Here is a 12,128-nt window from a genome sequence, read left to right as displayed (position 1 = left end):
GTAACTTATTTTTTTTTGGCTTATGATGAAACTGAAAATCATGCCTTCCTCTGAAGCCATAAAGCTCCTAAAAATTTGCTTTGTGTTAATATTTTGATGCATATCTACATTTTAAAATCTAACTTCAAATTATTATTACATCAGCCATTCTTTCTCTGGTAAAATGAAGAAGGATAACACAGCCTCCAAGGTTGCTTATTCTTGAAAGCTTTTTAGTTTGATATTTTGCTGTTTGTCTTTTGACTTATTTCAGCCAGGATAGAAGAGGAATGATTATTGTGTGGGTGTATTTTTGCCTCACTTCCTTAGCAGTAGAACTATATTTCACCCACCTATCAAGGGTTGAGAAACCTCAGCTTAGAAAAGTAAGTAAACACAACCAATTTTCAATATAAAGGAAACAGATCAAGTTACACCTGACATTCAAGAAGCCCAAGAGAGTCTAGTCTCCACCAAGTAGAACAAACTGGGGTGTAGTTATTTCTGTAGCTCTTCCAAAGGAAGGCTTGGGGATACAGTTTTCCAAATCTTTTGTCCTATTGATGAATGATGGGGAATCCATTGTTGATATCCAGGGTTAGTGTAAATGAAAATGAAATTACTTTCAGAGTTGGAAGAGAACTTGGCCTTGTCAGTCATTTATGTTTAAATATCTTCCAAAACTTTCCCACCAACTGGTCATTGCCTATGCTTAAAAGCATTCCAGAGAATGTTTGAATTCCAAAGTTGACTCATTCCAGCGTTGGGTAGCTCTTATCATATCAGAGCAAAATATTTCTTCCTCCTCAGTTACTCCTGGGTAGTAAATTATTACCCTAAGATTAACATCACTGGATTTTATCATTATATTTATTATTGTTTTATACTTATATAAAATAATATCGCAGTGTATATCTACTAACAAGGTATTTGATAAGTATTTACCACACATATAAAATTACGATAATAGGTACTGTTTATTGAGCCATTATGATAAGATAATGATCATTAGTTATTTTATTATAATTGAGCACTTAGGGGGATCTATGAGGAATAGTGCTAAGCCTTATAGTACACATTAGACATTATAGATACTGACTCATAAAATTCTCACAATCATATTATGAGGTAGATGTCATAATCTCTGCATTGCATATGAGAAAACTGAAATTCAAAGAATTTCAAGGTCTTGCTCAGAGTCACATAGCTAAATGGTAAAGCCAGGTTTCTTTAGATCCTAAGTTAGTGTTCCAAAAAAACTAATCTGTACCATGTTCTAAATAAGACCCTAGTTCACTCTATATAAACATTTCTGTTTATTGCATTAAATAGGCCAATTCACAAAGCTTTACACAGTATTGGATAGATTCACTGTATGTTAGCTTGCGTATATATGTCTGTTTAACAGTAGCTAAATATTTTAAAAGAATAAAACTCTAACTTCACAGAAGCAGTTAGCTTATCAATGCTGCTAAAAATCACTAAAGAAGAATGGCTTTAGTTAATGCCATATTGGCAAGACAAAAAAATGTCACAACATTTATGGCCTTAGTGACTATTCTTTGTTTCAGATCAAGTACACCCTGAATTATTCTTTTCCACTTTCTCTTTGCCAAAAGCCAGATAAACATTGACCCGACATGAAGTAAACCCAATATATCCACCCAGAATGGCATATGCCCTCTGTGTTACAGAGAATAGTATCTAAAGATTAAAAAAAAAAGAGCTCATGTTCTATCTGATATCATAAAAACATACTTTGAACTTTCAAGCTAGATTTTGAAATCCTGTTAAATATGTAGTGGATCATTTTGATATTGCTTCAGGTATTCTTCTAGCCTCTATTATCATAAGCCTGTCTCTATAAGAATCATGTATTTTTATGCAAATTTCACAAATCTATACTCAGTGTCTTAAGTCAATTTTTGAAAATGTGATTGCTTCTTGTGCTACTATACTGGATTTTATCTGTAAAGCTTGTTTGTCTGCTGTGATTGTTTGCTTGCAAATACATGTAGTCTACTGAAAACCTGATAAATTAAGGCAGTTTCTTGGCAATGCAGTTTCTCTCCAAGAATCTTGTAGACACAAGAAAGTTATCATATTTGTATAGATATTACAGGAAAATCCTACTGATAGTCTCTTTGGAACTAAGGATGGAATACAGTTTCCAAAAGTATGATTCTATCTTCATTGTTTGCTATTTTAATCATATCTCACATTTCTCAAAAATCCTGGATTAGAAAGTCACTGCTAAAGAACTTCACACACATGAGAATGGCTGTAATTTAAAAAAAAATGGAAAATAACAAGTGTTGATAAATTTATGAAAAATTTGAAACTCTTATGCATTGCTGACGGAGATTTAAAATGGTGCATCTACTATGCAAAGCAGTTTGGAAGTTCTTCAAAAAGCTAATCATATAATTACCATGTAACCTAGCAATTCCTCTCCTAGGTACACACCCAAAGGAATTGAAAGCAGGGTCTCAAAGAGATATTTGTGCACCCATGTTCATAGCAGCATAGCAGCACTATTTATAATAGCCAAAAGGCAGGGACAACTCATGTGTTTGTAAACAGATAAATGGATAAACAAGATGTGGTATATTCATACAACGAAATATTATTCAACCATAAAAGTGAATGAAGTTCTGATTCATGCTACAACATGGATGAAGCTTGAAAACATTTTTTTAACCTATGGAAACTTTAAATTTATTTATTTATTTAAGTTATTATGGATACATAATAGTTGAACATATTTTTGGGGCACACGTGATTTTTGATACAAGCATATAATGTGCAATGAGCACATCAGGATAACTGGGATATCCATCATTTCCAGCATTTATCATTTCTTTGTTTTAGGAACATTCCAGTTCCACTCTTTTCGTTACAATACATTATTGTTAATTATAATTACCCATTGTGTTACCATGCACAAGATCTTACTCCTTCTATCTAACCGTATTTTTGTACTTTGAAAATATTAAGTTAAATAAGCCAGATAGGAGAGGACAAACACTGTATGATTCCGCTTCAATGAATGAAGTACCTAGAACATGCAAATTTATAGACAGAAAGTAGGTTTAAGGTTAACAGGGGCTGGAGAAAGAAGGGAATGGGAAGTTATTGTGTAATGGTTACAGAGTTTGTTTGAGGTGATAAAAATGTTTTGGAAATAGTGGTAAAGGTCATACAACATTGTATATATAATTAACACAACTGAACCGGACACATAAATGATTTAAATATCAAATTTTATGTTATATATATACACACATATATATACAACATATATATACATATATATATGTATACATAACCAAAATTTAAAATTATTAATAATGTAATATACCCCAAACCACTGAATGGTTAATTGTATGGTATGTGAATGGTATCTTAATAAAGCTGCTAAAAAGGAAAAAAGAAAGTTGTTGCTGAATTAGCAATGGTATCTGTGATCATAATGATGATGATGATGATATTAACAAGAGCAGCAACTGCTATTTGCCAAGTATCATGCTAGGAGTTTTACATGACTTTACCTCACAATAGTTGCTTAAGTTAAATATAGAAGTATTGTCTCATTTTTCACATGGACTACAGAAAACTCAGGTAGCTCCTATAAGTTGCTTAGGGTCACAAAACTAATAAGAAGCAAATCTGGTATTGAAATTCAAGTTTGTCTGAATCCAAAACCCTTTCTAAAACTCTCTCACCAGACCTATAACCCTTAAAATTTGAAGCATTTGCTAAACCAGTTATGTCAACTCTGAGATGAAATGAATACCTTTACTTCATAAGGCTACTACCGTGAGGATTAAAGGCAATAATATCTGTAAAACATTTGGAAGAGCACCGGGCATAGTGTCAACACTCAGTATATGGTGTTTCTTATTGTTTTGTGTGCAGGATGGAACAGAGACTTTGGTAAGATGGAGTAAAGAGGCTTTAGTGAGGTAAGGCACAGAAATTAGAAAATGAGATAAGGTCAAATTAGCAAAAGAAAACTGTATTTATCTTATAAATGTTCTGCTCTAAAGGAAAAAAAGTTAAAGCCTTTTTCTAGGGATACATAGGACTGGAAGAATCTGAAGTTATTTATTCTTGAAAATGGAATCGAAAACATGGTGAAAGGTAGGTAGGTAGGAAAAACTGAGGGTATTTAGAAGAGAAGAAAAGGGGCAGAAGTCACAGAAATAAAGGTATTTTTGTGTGGACCCTTGGGACTTCATGGGAACAGTTCAAAATTCTATCCAAGCCTCTAGGCTCAGAGTATATTGAAGATAGTTTTATGACTCTTAGTCTCTCTCTCTTTGGCTCTACTTATTGATCCAGCTACTTTACATGATATATATTGACTTTTCACTATAATTTCAGGATAAGAAATTTAGCTTCCACTACTCTTGTCTCCACCACCTTCCTCCATTTCCCAGTCCTCTGTCAGCTATGCCATTACTATAATTAAGTTTACTAGGAAATGATTCTGGTAACCAAATGCCAATAAACATACCTATACTGCTATGATTAAGGTAAATCTTATTTCTCTGTGACTCAAGGAGCATAACTGTACAACAGAGAAAAATATTTACATATATGTCACAAAACCTTTGGCACTAAAATCCTGTGCTGCTGCTCCAATTGCCAAAATTGAATTGGTTCTCTTTACTTATACTATATCAATTAGGCAAAACCAAATCATGCCTTAGTTTGCTCATATTTGAGGTATGACTTTCTTGAATGTAATTTTTCCTGGAGCCTTTTTTTTTCCTTAAGACTAAAAAATATATACCTTCATCATCATGTAATTGGGATCATACAGTTTTTTAACCATACTACTACTTGCTTGGTCTGCTGTACCCTGTATCCAAGGGGTTTCTTTTTAGTATAACCTTATGTTTTTCCACTGCGTCTTTAAAACTCCTTCTTCCCAACTTCATGTTACTTGACAATAAACTTAAATATTTCAAGGATAATGAAAAATTATCTGAACTTTGTAGACCTAAACTTATCTTTTCTTTCCTTCAAAAACGATTATTTTAAGTGAGTTTAGAATTCTAGGTTCAAAATAATTATCCAGGACTACATCAAAATTAAAAACTTCTATGCTTCAAAGGACACAATCAACAAAGTAGAAAAGACAATCTACAAAGTGGGAGAAAATATTTGCAGCTCATATATCTGGAATGGAAGAAATATCCAGAATATATAAAGAACTCCTAACAATACAATGACAACAAAAATAACCTGATTAAAAATGAGCAAAGGATTTAAATAGATACTTCATCAAAAAAAATACACAAATAGCAATATGAAAAGATATTCAATACCACACTAATCATTAGGGAAATGTCAATTAAAACCACAACAACATATCACATCATATCTATCAGGATGTTTACTAACAAGTGCTGGTGAGGATATCAAGAAATCAAAACCCTTGCACACTGTTAGTGGGAATGTAAAAGGACTTAGTTTTTGTGGAAAATGGTACCGTAATTCCTCAAAAAATTAAAAATATAGAACTAACATATGATTCAGCAAATTCACTTCCGGATATATATTCAATAGAATTGAAAGCAGGGTCTCAAAGAAATATTTGTACATCCATATTCATACCTGCCTTGTTCACAGTAGCCAAAAGGTAGACACAATACAAGCATCCTTGGATGGATGAATGAATAAACAAAATGTGATATATACATACGTTGGAATATTATTCACCCTTAAGAAAGGATAAGAGTTCTGACACATGCTACAGTATGGATGAACCTTAAGAACATTAAGCTAAATGATGTTCTCACTCATAAGTGGGTGTTGAACAATGAGAACACATGGACACAGGGAGGGGAACATCACACACCGGGGCCTGTTGGGGGTTGAGGGGATAGGGAAGGGATAGCAGGGGGAGTGGAGGGCTAGGGAAGGGATAGCATTAGGAGAAATACCTAATGTAGATGACAGGGTGATGGATGCAGCAAATCACCATGGCATATGCATACCTATGTAAAAACCTGCACATTTACCCCAGAACTTAAAGTATAATAATAATAATAACTACTACTTAAGAATGAAAAGAAAACAACATTATGCTAAATAAAATAAGCAGACACAAGAGGATAAATACTATAAGATTTCACTTATATGAGGTACCAGAGTAGTCAAATTCATAGTGACAGAAAGGAGAATGGTTTTCAGGGACTGAGGAGGGAAGAGTGGGGAGGAATGGGGAGTTGTTGTTTAATGAGTTCAATGTTTCAGTTTTCCAAGATGAAAAGAGTTCTGGAGATTGAGTGCACAACAATGTCACTACAACTAACAATAGCAAACTGTACACTTAAAAATGGTTGGCCAGGTGCGGTGGCTCATGCCTATAATCCCAGTATTTTGGGAGGCTGAGGAGGGTGGATCACAAGGTCAGGAGATTAAGACCATCCTGGCCAACATAGTGAAACCCCATCTCTACTAAAAACACAAAAAAATTAGCCGGACCTGGTGGCACATGCCTCTAATCCCAGCTACTCAGGAGGCTGAAGCAGGAGAATTGCTTGAACCTGAGGGGCAGAGGCCGCAGCGAGCCAAGATCGTGCCACTGCACTCCAGCCTGGCAACAGAGCAAGACTCTGTCTCAAAAAAAAAAAAAAAAAAAGTTAAGATGCTAAATTTTGTTATGTGTAACTTACCACAATTAAAAATAAAAAGTGCTAAAAATATTCTTAATCAGAAATCAGAAGACATTGCTCCATATTGCCTCCTAAAAACAGATACAATTTTATAGTGATCCTTTTGTAGGTAACATGGTTTTTCTTCACTAAAATAATGTACTTTATTTTATTTATCTTCAGCATTCTGAAATTTCATAAGAATATGTCTAATTTATCTTGCTGGATACTAGAGAGAAATCCTTTCAATCTGAACTTTCCAGTTTTTCTTCAGCTCTTGGAAATACTCTTCTTAAACATAATTTTATCCACTCCATTACTGCTGTGAATTTACTCCATTACTTCTATGAATTTAGCATGGATCAGTCTTCTTAATCTTTCCTTTTTATCATAATTTTATGTTCTTGTCTTTCTCCTCTATGTTACAGAAGACTTTTTAAATTATTTATTCCAATCTTTTCATGCATGCTCTATTTTGGCAATAATATTTTGAACTTCTACACTGCCCATATTTGTACTCTGATTGCTTCTTTTCATAGCAGGTGAATTTTATGTTTGTAGATATAACCTCTTCCCAATCTCTCTGAAGATATTAATTAGATTTGTTTGAATTTCTCTTTTCTAAATTATCTGACTCCACTGAAGACTTATGTTTTTTGTTTATTCACTTTTGTGCTGTTGGCTTTTCTCAAATAATCACAAAACGCCTGTCATACTTCATCATCAGAGTGTGTAGATCTAAATCTATATTTCAAAATCTGTCAGATAATCTTTGGAGTTGACTTCCAGCTAAAACTGTATGGACCATCATTGTATTTAATTCTTAAAGAGCACTTCCATTTTCTTGTTATTCATTTGTGCTTGAATTATTATTACTGTTGTTGTTAGTTCTTCACAGAAATCTTTACGATATCTGGCAATTTTGTGAGGGCCACCTTTATATAATTAGGCAGTATAATAGAGATTGTAATTAGAGCATACTTAAGGTACAAGGTGTCCTAATATTCTGAAAATGAATAGACAAATAAAGGCCTGTCTTAGATTGTGTTTCCTCAGAAGCAGACTCTGAGTTAAGTGTTTGAATACAAGTAGTTAATTGAGAAGTAACTCACGATGCTCCAGTAGGGGAGAGAGAAAACAGGAAAGGGAAGAATGCCAATAAAAGGTACATTATTGAGCAGTTGACCACTGTGAGTGAGGACATAATCCTGTTGGGGAATTCTGGGAAACTGTGTAGATTATCCTTTAAAATTATATACTATGTACTATATAGTATAGTACCTGCCCACTAATATAGTAGTCCTCCTTATCTGTGGTTTCACTTTTTGTAGTTTTAGTTACCCACAGTCAACTGCAGTCTGAAAATGTTTAATGGAAAATTCTAGAAATAAACAATTCATGAGTTTTAAATTGCATGCCATACTGAATAGAGTGATGAAATCTTGCACCATCCTACTCCATCCCATCTGGGACATGAATCATCCCTTTGTCCAGTGTATCCACTCTGTATATGCTACCTGCCCATTAGTCACTTAGTAACTGTCTCAGTCATCAGATGGACTGCCTCAGTATTGCAGTGCTTGTGTTCAAGAACCCTTATTTTATTTAATAATGCTTTACTGATAATTACTTATTAGTTATTGTTAATCTCTTACTGTGCCTAATTTTTAAGTTAAACTTTATTGTAGGTATGATGTATAGGAAAAACATAGTATTTATAGGGTTTGTTACCATCTGCAGTTTCAGGCACCACTGGTGGGTCTTGAAATGTATTCTTCTGGATAAGAGGAGACTACTCTACTCCGGTTTTCATTTCTCCTTCATTTTTGATGCCTAAGTGTTCCTTCACTTTCATGCAAACTCAGCTATGACTCTAAAAGGATATCTCTCATAGTTTATCCATAATGTCTATCTGTTTTGTTGTGGAAACGTTTTCAGATTACTTAATGTACCATATAGGCTATTTTCCCAAAAATATAAATGTTAGGATTAAAGGAAGACAAAAATCAACAAATACATATTATAAGATACAAATGTCTTAGAAAAATACCTGGCACACTCTAAGAGCTTGTTAAATGTTAGCTATTGCTAGTACCAAGATCCTAGTAATAGAAGGTGTAGACGTAGAAGAAGAAGGATAGGTAGAAGTATCACTGGAAGAAAATAGAGAAAGACTGATGGGGCTGCTCTTAATGCTTCTGAGGAAGTAAAACAAGAGTGTTTGTTCCAGTAGTCTTCATTTTTATTGCTTCTACCAAAGTTCCATTCTCTACAAAACATGTCTCAGCTTACATCTTTAAACATAAACAACTCATATGAATTACATGGGAAAATATCTTATTAGCAGGTGGTATGAGAACATCTTTGTAGGGAAAGGGACTTTGATAAGCTCACTGTGGGGTAGAAATAATTCTCAGATTGCTTAAGTTTCATCAGAAATGAGAAAGGGTCATCATATATTAAATTAAAACCAGTTTGAGAGTTGCCTGGGGGGGATGATCAAGGAGATGAGGCCTCTAATTATTGGAATACCTGAAGAAAGATTTTGGGAAGAATCAAAGCCATTGAATGAAGACTTACTTAAGTGTCTGCAGTATGTTGTGGATTAAAAGTCCTCTCCTATAAATTCCCTTTGTAATCCTTGACACAACTTTCATTACTCATTTATCATTTTATGTGAATTCAGTTTCAGTTTGGAGGAGCTCAAAAATACCTGCTAAGGGACAGCTGGAAACCTGCATGAGAATAACAATGCTCCTCCTTTTTGGAGGTAGAAACAGTAAGATATCCCATGAGCTGCCCCTCCGAACTGAGGAATCAAGCAGAGGAAAGGATATTGTGGGGAGAAGAAGCAGCATGAACATCTTCCTGGAACTGGAAGCAGATCAGTGATGGTGGATCACAGGCTACAGGGTAGCAGTGAGCCAAGAGGTGGGACCGAAAAAGAAGGCAGGAAACAGATCATGAATAATATTTACTGCTGGGCCATTGGCATAGAATTTTTAATGTAGAGGATGGGGATCACTAAATGGTTTTCGAGCCTGGAATGTATTGCCATTTAATACTATGGAAAGGTAATTATTGATACAGTTTGAGATAATGCTTTGAAGGAAAGCAAGATCAAAAGCAGAACAGAAAACAAATTCAGGAGCTATTGTAGGGCTTCAGTCTAAGAAGAGTGAGAATCTAGACAAAGAAAGGAGCAGCTGGACTCAAGGTGGTAGGAAAAAATCTGTGAGCTATCTATAAAACAGAATTGACTAACTTAGGAATATCAGTTAGGTAAGCTAAGCTGCTGTGAAAATAGACCCAAATATATAACATTGTTCAAACAATATAAAAGTCTATTTCTTGTATACATAGTGACTCAAGGAAGGTATTCTTTGTCATCTGGATGTTCTCTTCTGTTTGGTGATTCAGGAATCTGAGCTTCTTCCATCTTCTGGTTCTACTATCCATTAGAACTTCATGATAGTCTCCAGAGGGAGAAAGAGAGCATGGAGTGGGCATATCATAATTTTACAACCCTTGGCCAGGAAATGGCTCATAACACTTCCACCCATATTTCATTCACTAGTACTTACTACCATGGCCACATCTTACTGCAAGGGGCTGGAAAATGTAGTATAGCTCTAGGCACAGGAAGAAAGAGAAACGGATTTGGTAAACAACTACAAGTCTTGACACAATATCCCTTGGCACAAGGGAAATAAAGAATCTTATAATAATTCCCAATATTTATATTTGTTAACTGGATGAATGGTGGTAGATTAGGGAATATAGGTTCGGTTGAAGGGAGATGGGGTGAGGAGTTTGGTTGAGTATGGATACACCAGATATCTCCGTAGGTATTTGCTAGGCACCACTAACTCTACATGCCCCAAACTCCCTTTGGTTGAAGGATATCTGCTATACCTGTCCTATGTATATCCTTAAGGATTAGAGATATATAACATTGGTCGTTATGCTAATTTACTACCAGGTCTTATATAAGCTTTTGATGTGTGCCAAATATGTAGAGGATTTACTTGAATTAAATCTTTGAAAACATTTCATTGAATCCTTCATTGGTCTATACTTACAGGCAAGGTGCAGATGGGAAAACACAACTAAATAATATTCCAAAGTAGAAAGCAAATTAATTTCCCATGAAAGCAAAATGGTATGTTCCATGGAGATCTAAATTATTACACAGTGCACAGCCATCCACAATGAAAAGAAAACAGATTGGAAGCATTATCCTGGTGTAGCTGTGCTTGATTTCAAATTACGGGGAACTGCAGAAGTGGGGTTCTTTGCTTATTTTCAAAGATCTCCTTTATGAACATCCCTCTGCACCTGATTGGAATTTCTGAGGCTTGAGAGTAGGCTCACTTAAGTTCTGATTCCCTCAAAGTAAATTGCTTCAACATGAAATCAACCCTCAGGCTCTCAAGTAGCCATATTCTCCCTGTCTGGCTAGCTATTATGACAAATTTGAGTGTTCTTAGGATGCCTTGGTAAATCACTAAGATTTTAGGGTTCTTGATGATTACCTTGTGGTCTTAAAGTGGCTTGTCACTTCTAAGACAGAGAGGTATTTCGCTTGAAGGATGTAATGAATAGGTGATCAGATGAATTAAAATATTTCCATCATCTTTCTTTACTTTTAAGAAAATAATAAAGTATATATGTTTATTATTCACAAACCTAGATAATAATAATTTAATTTTCTGTACCTTTTGTGTGTCAAACTTTGTTTCATTATTGTGTGTGATAGGAGCACAAGGATGGGGATAGAGTGGGGGAATTAAATATCACACTGGAATTGTCAGGAAATGAGTTAGATGAGTCTACCTGTTTCAACACATTCAGTCAGGCTCATCTGGGATAATAAAGTTAATTGATAAATGGCTACAAACATGCTTAAGTATTATCCAAAATCTTTTCATATGAAGTATAAAATAATAGGACAGAAAAGCTTAAATATTAAGTAAAAACACTTTGGAAACCTGTATACCACAAGATAGACTCAAGTAGTTTTAGATGGAGATAGAAAGACAGACAGAGTATGTGTATGTGTATGTGTATGTGTATGTGTATGTGTATGTGTATGTGTATGTGTATGTGTATGTGTATATAATGCTTTTTGCTCTTAGGTGAACAAAACTCTGGGAGTATAATAGTTTGAGTGTTAGCAAAGACCTCAGCCAAAATGACATAAATGAAAGGCTCTCTTGCTTTTCTTCACAGAGCAAATATTTTTCTATTGTACCAATGGAAACCCCAGATACTGCACAGCCAGCCAATCTGTGTTTACTTCTGGTTATGTAACCTGTCTTTCCCCTAACTCTCATACTCCACAGGAGAGTCAGAGTTCTACAAACAGCCTAAGATGAAATAATCATTATTATGGCTTTTGCATGCCGAGTTGTGGCTTGGTCCCATAATTCTAAAGGCTAAACCCATAGAGACAAAAAAAAAGATTAGCAAAAGCTCTTT

At 34.7% G+C, this 12,128-nt stretch overlaps 1 long non-coding RNA gene across 2 annotated transcripts in view; it reads right to left on the bottom strand.

Moving 5' to 3' along the window:
- Positions 1 to 12,128, bottom strand: part of LOC105734663 (uncharacterized) — a 407,309-nt gene that overhangs the window by 278,284 nt on the left and 116,897 nt on the right. The window lies entirely within an intron of this gene.

This window comes from Aotus nancymaae, unplaced genomic scaffold, assembly GCF_030222135.1.
Source record: "Aotus nancymaae isolate 86718 unplaced genomic scaffold, 86718_ANA_hifiasm-v0.15.2.pri h1tg000058l, whole genome shotgun sequence".
Classification (NCBI taxonomy): Eukaryota; Metazoa; Chordata; class Mammalia; order Primates; family Aotidae; genus Aotus; species Aotus nancymaae.
Note: the sequence above shows the minus strand (reverse complement) of the source record. Positions and strands in the feature narration are given on the sequence as shown.